This window comes from Triticum aestivum, chromosome 6A (genome assembly GCF_018294505.1).
Source record: "Triticum aestivum cultivar Chinese Spring chromosome 6A, IWGSC CS RefSeq v2.1, whole genome shotgun sequence".
NCBI classification, from domain to species: domain Eukaryota; kingdom Viridiplantae; phylum Streptophyta; class Magnoliopsida; order Poales; family Poaceae; genus Triticum; species Triticum aestivum.
The window spans coordinates 26,930,683-26,942,928 of record NC_057809.1 but is presented as its reverse complement, the minus strand read 5'-3'; the positions used below and the strand labels follow the sequence as shown (position 1 = coordinate 26,942,928).

Genomic DNA, 12,246 nt, shown 5'->3' with positions numbered 1-12,246 from the left:
CGGTACATCAAAATGCATAAACTCATAATAACTGTCATCGTAACGTTAAGCGTGCGGACCCTACGGTTCGAGAACAATGTAGACATGACCGAGACACGTCTCCGGTCAATAACCAATAGCGGGACCTGGATGCCCATATTGGCTCCTACATATTCTACGAATATCTTTATCGGTCAGACCGCATAACAACATACGTTGTTCCCTTTGTCATCGGTATGTTACTTGCCCGAGATTCGATCGTCGGTATCCAATACCTAGTTCAATCTCGTTACTGGCAAGTCTCTTTACTCGTTCCGTAATACATCATCTCATAACTAACATCTTAGTTATTAAGCTTGCAAGGCTTATGTGATGTGTATTACCGAGAGGGCCCAGAGATACCTCTCCGACAATCGGAGTGACAAACCCTAATCTCGAAATACGCCAACCCAACATCTACCATTGGAGACACCTGTAGTACTCCTTTATAATCACCTAGTTACGTTGTGACGTTTGGTAGTACCCAAAGTGTTCCTCCGGTAAACGGGAGTTGCATAATCTCATAGTCATAGGAACATGTATAAGTCATGAAGAAAAGCAATAGCAACATACTAAACGATCGGGTGCTAAGCTAATGGAATGGGTCATGTCAATCAGATCATTCAACTAATGATGTGACCTCGTTAATCAAACAACAACTCTTTGTTCATGGTTAGGAAACATAACCATCTTTGATTAACGAGCTAGTCTAGTAGAGGCATACTAGTGACACTCTGTTTGTCTATGTATTCACACATGTATTATGTTTCCGGTTAATACAATTCTAGCATGAATAATAAACATTTATCATGATATAAGGAAATAAATAATAACTTTATTATTGCCTCTAGGGCATATTACCTTCACGGAGATGTGTCTCAGTCATGTCTACATTGTTCTCGAACCGTAGGGTCCGCACGCTTAACGTTACGATGACAGTTATTATGAGTTTATGCATTTTGATGTACCGAAGTTAGTTCGGAGTCCCGAATGTGATCACGGACATGATGAGGAGTCTTGAAATGGTCGAGACATAAATATTGATATATTGGATGACTATATTCGGACACCAGAAGTGTTCCGGGTGATTTCGGAGAAAACCGGAGAGCCGGAGGGTTACCGGAACCCTACCGGGAGAAGTTATGGGCCTTATGGGCTTTAGGGGAGAGAGAGAAGGGCTGCCAGAGGTGGGCCGCGCGCCACCTCCTCCCTGGTCCGAATTGGACTAGGGGAGGGGGGCGGCGCCCCCCCTTTCCTTCTCCCACTCCACCTCTTTCCCCCTCCTAGTAGGAGTCCTACTCCTACTAGGAGGAGGACTCCTCCTTGGCGCGCCACACCTGGCCGGCCGGCCTCCTCCCCTTGCTCCTTTATATACGGGGGCAGGGGCATCCCAAGACACAAGTTGATCCACGTGATCGTTCCTTAGCCGTGTGCGGTGCCCCCTGCCACCATATTCCACCTCGATCATATCGTTGTAGTGCTTAGGCGAAGCCCTGCGTCGGTAGAACATCAAGATCGTCATCACGCCGTGGTGCTGACGGAACTCCTCCCCGAAGCTTTGCTAGATCGGAGCCCGGGGATCGTCATCGAGCTGTACGTGTGCTAAGAACTCGGAGGTGCCGGAGTAACGGTGCTTGGATCGGTCGGATCGGGAAGAAGACGTACGACTACTTCCTCTATGTTGTGTCAACGCTTCCGTTGCGATCTACAAGGGTACGTAGATCAGACTCTCCCCCTCGTTGCTATGCATCACCATGATCTTGTGTGTGCGTAGGAAAATTTTGAAATTACTACGTTCCCCAACAGTGGCATCCGAGCATAGGTTTTATGGTTTGATGTTATATGCACGAGTAGAACACAAGTGAGTTGTGGGCGATACAGGTCATACTGCCTACCAGCATGTCATACTTTGGTTCAGCGGTATTGTTGGACGAGACGACCCGGACCAACCTTACGCGTACGCTTACGCGAGACCGGTTCCCTCGACGTGCTTTGCACATAGATGGCTTGCGGGCGACTGTCTCTCCAACTTTAGTTGAACCGAGTATGGCAACGCCCGGTCCTTGAGAAGGTTAAAACGGAGTCTATTTGACAAACTATCGTTGTGGTTTTGATGCGTAGGTAAGATTGGTTCTTGCTTAAGCCCGTAGCAGCCACGTAAAACTTGCAACAACAAAGTAGAGGACGTCTAACTTGTTTTTGCAGGGCATGTTGTGATGTGATATGGTCAAGACATGATGCTAAATTTTATTGTATGAGATGATCATGTTTTGTAACTGAATTATCGGCAACTGGCAGGAGCCATATGGTTGTCGCTTTATTGTATGCAATGCAATCGCGATGTAATGCTTTACTTTATCACTAAACGGTAGCGATAGTCATGGAAACATAAGATTGGCGAGACGACAACGATGCTACGATGGAGATCAAGGTGTCGCGCCGGTGACGATGGTGATCATGACGGTGCTTCGGAGATGGAGATCACAAGCACAAGATGATGATGGCCATATCATATCACTTATATTGATTGCATGTGATGTTTATCTTTTTATGCATCTTATCTTGCTTTGATTGACGGTAGCATTATAAGATGATCTCTCACTAAATTATCAAGAAATGTTCTCCCTGAGTATGCACCGTTGCGAAAGTTCTTCGTGCTGAGACACCACGTGATGATCGGGTGTGATAGGCTCTACGTTCAAATACAACGGGTGCAAAACAGTTGCACACGCGGAATACTTAGGTTATACTTGACGAGCCAAGCATATACAGATATGGCCTCGAAACACGGAGACCGAAAGGTCGAGCGTGAATCATATAGTAGATATGATCAACATAATGATGTTCACCGATGAAACTACTCCATCTCACGTGATGATCGGACATGGTTTAGTTGATTTGGATCACATGATCACTTAGAAGATTAGAGGGATGTCTATCTAAGTGGGAGTTCTTAAGTAATATGATTAGTTGAACTTAAATTTATCATGAACTTAGTACCTGATAGTATCTTGCTTGTTTATGTTGATTGTAGATAGATGGCTCGTGCTGTTGTTCCGTTGAATTTTAATGCGTTCCTTGAGAAAGCAAAGTTGAAAGATGATGGTAGCAATTACACGGACTGGGTCCGTAACTTGAGGATTATCCTCATTGTTGCACAGAAGAATTACGTCCTGGAAGCACCGCTGGGTGCTAGGCCTGCTGCTGGAGCAACACCAGATGTTATGAACATCTGGCAGAGCAAAGCTGATGACTACTCGATAGTTCAGTGTGCCATGCTTTACGGCTTAGAATCGGGACTTCAACGACGTTTTGAACGTCATGAAGCATATGAGATGTTCCAGGAGTTGAAGTTAATATTTCAAGCAAATGCCCGGATTGAGAGATATGAAGTCTCCAATAAGTTCTATAGCTGCAAGATGGAAGAGAACAGTTCTGTCAGTGAGCATATACTCAAAATGTCTGGGTATAATAATCACTTGATTCAATTGGGAGTTAATCTTCCAGATGATTGCGTCATTGACAGAATTCTCCAATCACTGCCACCAAGCTACAAGAGCTTTGTGATGAACTATAATATGCAAGGGATGAACAAGACTATTCCCGAGCTCTTCGCAATGCTGAAAGCTGCGGAGGTAGAAATCAAAAAGGAGCATCAAGTGTTGATGGTTAACAAAACCACTAGTTTCAAGAAAAAGGGCAAAGGGAAGAAGAAGGGGAACTTCAAGAAGAACGGCAAGCAAGTTGCTGCTCAGGAGAAAAAACCCAAGTCTGGACCTAAGCCTGAAACTGAGTGCTTCTACTGCAAGCAGACTGGTCACTGGAAGCGGAACTGCCCCAAGTATTTGGCGGATAAGAAGGATGGCAAGGTGGACAAAGGTATATGTGATATACATGTTATTGATGTGTACCTTACTAATGCTCGCAGTAGCACCTGGGTATTTGATACTGGTTCTGTTGCTAATATTTGCAACTCGAAACAGGGACTACGGATTAAGCGAAGATTGGCTAAGGACGAGGTGACGATGCGCGTGGGAAACGGTTCCAAAGTCGATGTGATCGCGGTCAGCACGCTACCTCTACATCTACCTTCGGGATTAATATTAGACCTAAATAATTGTTATTTGGTGCCAGCGTTGAGCATGAACATTATATCTGGATCTTGTTTAAATGCGAGACGGTTATTCATTTAAATCAGAGAATAATGGTTGTTCTATTTATATGAGTAATATCTTTTATGGTCATGCACCCTTGAAGAATGGTCTATTCTTGTTAAATCTTGATAGTAGTGATACACATATTCATAATGTAGAAGCCAAAAGATGCAGAGTTGATAATGATAGTGCAACTTATTTGTGGCACTGCCGTTTAGGTCATATCGGTGTAAAGCGCATGAAGAAACTCCATACTGATGGACTTTTGGAACAACTTGATTATGAATCACTTGGTACTTGCGAACCGTGCCTCATGGGCAAGATGACTAAAACACCGTTCTCCGGTACTATGGAGAGAGCAACAGATTTGTTGGAAGTCATACATACAGATGTATGCGGTCCGATGAATATTGAGGCTCGTGGCGGATATCGTTATTTTCTCACCTTCACAGATGATTTAAGCAGATATGGGTATATCTACTTAATGAAACATAAGTCTGAAACATTTGAAAAGTTCAAAGAATTTCAGAGTGAAGTTGAAAATCATCATAACAAGAAAATAAAGTTTCTACGATCTGATCGTGGAGGAGAATATTTGACTTACGAGTTTGGTGTACATTTGCAAAATTGTGGAATAGTTTCGTAACTCACGCCACCCGGAACACCACAGTGTAATGGTGTGTCCGAACGTTGTAATCGTACTTTACTAGATATGGTGCGATCTATGATGTCTCTTACTGATTTACCGCTATCGTTTTGGGGATACGCTGTAGAGACGGCCGCATTCACATTAAATAGGGCACCATCAAAATCCGTTGAGACGACGCCTTATGAACTATGGTTTGGCAAGAAACCAAAGTTGTCGTTTCTGAAAGTTTGGGGCTGCGATGCTTATGTGAAAAAGCTTCAACCTGATAAGCTCGAACCCAAATCGGAGAAATGTGTCTTCATAGGATTTCCAAAGGAAACTATTGGATACACCTTCTATCACAGATCCAAAGGCAAGACTTTTGTTGCTAAATTCGGAAACTTTCTTGAGAAGGAGTTTCTCTCGAAAGAAGTGAGTGGGAGGAAAGTAGAACTTGACGAGGTAACTGTACCCGCTACCTTATTGGAAAGTAGTACATTACAGAAAACTGTTTCTGCAACACCTACACCAATAAGTGAGGAAGCTAATGATAATGATCATGAAACTTCAGAACAAGATACTATTGAACCTCGTAGATCAACCAGAGCAAGATTCGCGCCAGAGTGGTACGGTAATCCAGTTCTGGAAGTCATACTGCTAGATCATGATGAACCTACGAACTATGAAGAAGCGATGGTGAGCCCAGATTCCGCAAAGTGGCTTGAAGCCATGAAATCTGAGATGGGATCCATGTATGAGAACAAAGTATGGACTTTGCTTGACTTGCCCGATGATCGGCAAGCAATTGAGGATAAATGGATCTTCAAGAAAAAGACTGACGCTGATGGTAATGTTACTGTCTATAAAGCTCGACTTGTTGCAAAAGGTTTTCGACAAGTTCAAGGGGTTGACTACGATAAGACCTTCTCACCCGTAGCGATGCTTAAGTCTGTCCAAATCATGTTAGCAATTGCCGCGTTTTATGATTATGAAATATGGCAGATGGATGTCAAAACTGCATTCCTGAGTGGATTTCTTGAAGAAGAGTTGTATATGATACAACCGGAAGATTTTATCGATCCAAAGGGAGCTAACAAAGTGTGCAAGCTCCAGCGATCCATTTATGGACGGGTACAAGCATCTCGGAGTTGGAATAAACGCTTTGATAGTGTGATCAAAGCATTTGGTTTTATATAGACTTTTGGAGAAGCCTGTATTTACAAGAAAGTGAGTGGGAGCTCTGTAGCATTTCTGATATTATATGTGGATGACATATTGCTGATTGGAAATGATATAGAATTTCTGGATAGCATAAAGGGATACTTGAATAAGAGTTTTTCAATGAAAGACCTCGGTGAAGCTGCTTACATATTGGGCATTAAGATCTATAGAGATAGATCGAGACGCTTAATTGGACTTTCACAAAGCACATACCTAGACAAAATTTTGAAAAAGTTCAAAATGGATCAAGCAAAGAAAGGGTTCTTGCCTGTGTTACAAGGTGTGAAGTTGAGTTAGACTCAATGCCCGACCACTGCAGAAGATAGAGAGAAAATGAAAGATGTTCCCTATGCTTCAGCCATAGGCTCTATCATGTATGCAATGCTGTGTACCAGACCTGATGTGTGCCTTGCTATAAGTTTAGCAGGGAGGTACCAAAGTAATCCAGGAATGGATCACTGGACAGCGGTCAAGAACATCCTGAAATACTTGAAAAGGACTAAGGATATGTTTCTCGTATATGGAGGTGACAAAGAGCTCACCGTAAGAGGTTACGTTGATGCAAGCTTTGACACTGATCCGGACGATTCTAAATTGCAGACCGGATACGTGTTTACATTAAACGGTGGAGCTGTCAGTTGGTGCAGTTCTAAACAAAGCGTCGTAGCGGGATCTACATGTGAAGCGGAGTACATAGCTGCTTCGGAAGCAGCGAACGAAGGAGTCTAGATGAAGGAGTTCATATCCGATCTAGGTGTCATACCTAATGCATCGGGTCCAATGAAAATCTTTTGTGACAATACTGGTGCAATTGCCTTGGCAAAGGAATCCAGATTTCACAAAAGGACCAAGCACATCAAGAGACGCTTCAATTCCATCCGGGATCTAGTCCAGGTGGGAGACATAGAGATTTGCAAGATACATACGGATCTGAATGTTGCAGACCCGTTGACTAAGCCTCTTCCACGAGCAAAACATGATCAGCACCAAGGCTCCATGGGTGTTAGAATCATTACTATGTAATCTAGATTATTGACTCTAGTGCAAGTGGGAGACTGAAGGAAATATGCCCTAGAGGCAATAATAAAGTTATTATTTATTTCCTTATATCATGATAAATGTTTATTATTCATGCTAGAATTGTATTAACCGGAAACATGATACATGTGTGAATACATAGACAAACTTAGTGTCACTAGTATGCCTCTACTTGACTAGCTCGTTAATCAAAGATGGTTATGTTTCCTAACCATGAACAAGGTCTTGTTATTTGATTAACGAGGTCACATCATTAGTTGAATGATCTGATTGACATGACCCATTTCATTAGCTTAGCACCCGATCGTTTAGTATGTTGCTGTTGCTATTCTTCATGACTTATACATGTTCCTATGACTATGAGATTATGCAACTCCCGTTTACCGGAGGAACACTTTGGGTACTACCAAACGTCACAATGTAACTGGGTGATTATAAAGGAGTATTACAGGTGTCTCCAAAGGTAGATGTTGGGTTGGCATATTTCGAGATTAGGATTTGTCACTCCGATTGTCGGAGAGGTATCTCTGGGCCCTCTCGGTAATGCACATCACATAAGCCTTGCAAGAATTGTGACTAATGAGTTCGTTGCGAGATGATGTATTACGGAACGAGTAAAGAGACTTGCCGGTAACGAGATTGAACTAGGTATTGGATACCGACGATCGAATCTCGGGCAAGTAACATACCGATGACAAAGGGAACAACGTATGTTGTTATGCGGTCTGACCGATAAAGATCTTCGTAGAATATGTAGGAGCCAATATGGGCATCCAGGTCCCGCTATTGGTTATTGACCGGAGATGTGTCTCAGTCATGTCTACATTGTTCTCGAACCGTAGGGTCCGCACGCTTAACGTTACGATGACAGTTATTATGAGTTTATGCATTTTGATGTACCGAAGTTAGTTCGGAGTCCCGGATGTGATCACGGACATGATGAGGAGTCTCGAAATGGTCGAGACATAAAGATTGATATATTGGATGACTATATTCGGACACCGGAAGTGTTCCGGGTGATTTCGGAGAAAACCGGAGAGCCGGAGGGTTACCGGAACCCTACCGGGAGAAGTTATGGGCCTTATGGGCTTTAGTGGAGAGAGAGAAGGGCTGCTAGAGGTGGGCCGCGCGCCACCTCCTCCCTGGTCCGAATTGGACTAGGGGAGGGGGCGGCGCCCCCCCTTTCCTTCTCCCACTCCACCTCTTTCCCCCTCCTAGTAGGAGTCCTACTCCTACTAGGAGGAGGACTCCTCCTTGGCGCGCCACACCTGGCCGGCCGGCCTCCTCCCCTTGCTCCTTTATATACGGGGGCAGGGGGGCACCCCAAGACACAAGTTGATCCACGTGATCGTTCCTTAGCCGTGTGCGGTGCCCCCTGCCACCATATTCCACCTCGATCATATCGTTGTAGTGCTTAGGCGAAGCCCTGCGTCGGTAGAACATCAAGATTGTCATCACGCCGTCGTGCTGACGGAACTCCTCCCCGAAGCTTTGCTGGATCGGAGCCCGGGGATCGTCATCGAGCTGTACGTGTGCTAAGAACTCGGAGGTGCCGGAGTAACGGTGCTTGGATCGGTCGGATCGGGAAGAAGACGTACGACTACTTCGTCTACGTTGTGTCAACGCTTCCGTTGCGATCTACAAGGGTACGTAGATCAGACTCTCCCCCTCGTTGCTATGCATCACCATGATCTTGTGTGTGCGTAGGAAAATTTTGAAATTACTACGTTCCCCAACAGGCATTGCCCCCTTTGGCCCTCACTAAGCCCCGCCACTGCGGATAATGAATTTCTAATATCATCTAGATCAAAACTCTCCAGTTTTGATTCTAAATCCACATTTCTATCTTTTTCCTTTCTCTTATTAGCAAAGAATAAGTCACTTCTAGTTTTCTCTAAACTCTTGATCATAGAAATGGTACCATCATTTCCTCAGGAGTTTTTCCTAGACTAACACCAATACATCGTGTGATATGTGAAATGAAACTAGGCATTGTATTTAAAATAGTAGGAGTATTACCTGGTGCCATTTCTAGATTCTTCTTCTTTGCCATCTCAGTAGCCTTTTCCATAGTCTGCCCCTCATCTTTATTCTTATGCCTATCACTCCTTCTCCTATAGCAGCTTCATCAAGCGCCGCCTTGTCTTTTGCTCTCTGAACTCTCGCTTCATCCTCCCTCATTTTCTGCTTTTTGACTGCATCAGCATCACAAAGGTCTCGCAAGGGGTATTGCAAACACACATCAGCTTTGTCAGAGAAGGGAATATGCTTCTGACTCACTTCTCTCCTGGGAGCGGTCGTGGCCAGAGTGGAGCTAATGAGACAAGGGCTCCTATTTTCCTTATCTTGCGCCAATAGCAGATTCTCATTTTCCTCCGCAATCATCTCACTCTCAACATTGGCATTGATTTCTTTAACTTTTCAAGAGCTACTCCCAAGCCTCCTAGCAAAGTCAACTGGGTCTTGAGTGCAATCAAACTCTTCTTCCTTTTGGATGTCAGACACTTCTATGAAATCCTCCAACATAGCAGCGCTATTAGCAAACTCAGCATTAACTTGCTTCACACCAAAGAGAGCTCTTTCAGCATCCCGCTTTTTGTCAAGTAATTTTTGCCTCACCTCATTTTCAACAACCAGGTTCTTATCAAGTTCATATTGACTCAGAATCACATCCTCTGTTGAAACTGTAGTGTTCCCTTTATCCGACTTTCTGGCCCCAGTATCAAGATTGGGTACATCCCACACCCTCTCTGTTACTTTGCTCTCTCGGTCTTTTCTCTGTAATGTTATGAGATGATTCAGGACGACTAGGATGGCTAACCAGGATACCACCCTCCATAGGTCCACCCTCCTCCACTATGTCTTCCAGCCAAGTGTATGTTGAAGATAAAACAACTTTCATTCAGAGGAGCACTAGAGGGTATATTCCTAGGATCCATAACTCCAATCTTAGCCCTGAGAACTCCAGATTGCCCATAGAGCTCCATGTCCAATTCTAAAACAGAACCAATGAGAGAACCGGCTTCACAAAAACCCCGGTAGTACTCCAATGTCTGGGGAACCCCTGTTATTCTAACCCAGCAGACATACAGTTTGAAAGCTGCGGCCGAAGAGTTAGTCCATCTGTCTACTATTTTGATATCAGCTGACATTCCAATCAGACGAAAGGAATCGAAACCCTTCATTTCATCGATTTTTTCCACGTAAGGGAATTTGACCAGAAAGCTGTCTATGATGTAAGGTCTAGCCATCCACTCCCATCCCTCCCACTGGAACATCATGCTCAAAGAGCTAGCGAGCTGTGATGTGGTCAGGTTCGCATTCTTCACAGTAACAACAGCTATAGCGTCCTTGTTTTTATCCGGCTCCAAGCTTCTTTCCGGTCCTTGCTGAGAACATCTGCAAACCATCAGCGGCACTACCAACCAAGCTAGCAACAGGTTTAGGTCGCGACAGGAAGGAGCATTCGTGCGAGGGATGTGAATACTTGGCGCAATTTGTGCAAAATAACACGGTCTGACAGTCCTTACCGGCATGACCGAGATTCTCGCATTTGTAGCATGTCATCTGTGATCCGTCGTTCCCAGCACTTGCAGGCCCACTAGTAGCACCAGGTTGATTTGAATTGAAGCCGGAATGAGCATACCCCTGCCCTTGCTGATTAGGTGGATTATTACTAGTTCCGGAATACTGATGACTACCCAAAGCACCATTGCCCATCTGACCAGACTGAAGTGCTCCAAAGCCAATTGCGGGATGCTGCACCTGAAGGTTGCCTGAAGGAGGAATTGGGGGCGGCTGGTACAAGAGTCGAGAGACAAAAGCGCCGCTCCCAGGTCGCCCGGATCCATTTCCACCATGGCCAGCTCAAAAAAAAGTTCGGCCATGTATCAATTTTGCGAACAAATTTTCTTAAATTGTGAACATTTTTTGAAATCCTGAACATTTTTTTCCGAAATCGTGAACATTTTTTAAATTCGTGAACATTTTATGAAATCATGATTTTTTATAATTCTCGAACATTCCTTGAAATTGAGTACATTTTTCTGGAAACGGTGAACATTTTTTGAAATTTTCGAACAATTTTTTAAATTCAGAAACATTTTTGTTTTTGACTAACATTTTTGGGTTTCTTAATAGTTCTTGAAATAGCGAACCTTTTTTTGAAATTTGTGAACATGTTTCAAAATTCATGAACATTTTTTCAATATTATGATAACTTTTCGAGAATTTCATGAATTTATTTTCGAAATTGTAAACATTTTTTGAGTAGAAGAATACCATTTTTGAAATTGCGAACAATTTTTGAATCCGTGAGATTTTATCATTTCCTGAATAAATTTCAAATCGTGTACAATTTTTTAATTCACGAACAATTGCAGATTTTGCAACTTTTTCTGAAATCCTAAATTATTTTTCAAAATGAAATAAAGCTGAAAACAGAAAAATAAAGGCAAAAAAAACAAGGGGCTCCCCGCCCCGAACATGGGCCGGCCCATGAGGGCGCGCGGGGGAGGAGCGAGGGTACGCGCTCCCGTGGCTGCCGGCGCGTACCGCGTTGTACAGGCGCTCCCTTTCCTGTTTGTCCGGTTCTTATATTCTGGTTTTGGTAGAGAGGCTGGCTTTTTCACCTACTGTTCCGTCCGTTGCGCGTAGATGCGTGTGGTTTTTTTCTTTACTTCGTCGTTCAATTAGTTTTCATATTTTTTTACTCATTAAGTTATTTTTGTGCTTACTTATGCCTTGTATTTTCCTGTCTTTTTCTTCCTTTTCCTTTTTTCCTTTTTTCCTGTTTCCAGTCTTCCTTTTCCTGTCTTTATTTTATTTTCTGATAAAATTTTTAAAATGTGTGAATTTTAAATTATACAAACATGTTTTAAATATGTGATCTTATTTTGATGCTTATTACTCTTTTCTCCCCTGGTCCTACTTTCACTTTTATGGACCTGATATCAATAGCAAGTAAAAAAAAATTGAAGATACCATAAAAGTAGAATTTATATGATGGATTTTTTTATTGAAAATAAACGGTGAACATATTTTTAATATGTGATGACCATTTTTAACACTCACTGCATATATTTTTTGAAATATAGGAGCATTTTATAATATGTGATGAATATTTGTTTTAATAAATAATAAACATTTTTAAATACACGATGAAAACTTTTCTAACAAAGAAGGGTT

The 12,246-nt window shown here is 43.0% G+C and overlaps 1 pseudogene; it reads right to left on the bottom strand.

The window, feature by feature from the left end:
- The window catches only part of LOC123129355 (uncharacterized), a 29,056-nt pseudogene extending 18,137 nt beyond the window's left edge, over positions 1–10,919 (bottom strand).
- Between the last annotated feature and the right edge of the window lie 1,327 nt (positions 10,920–12,246).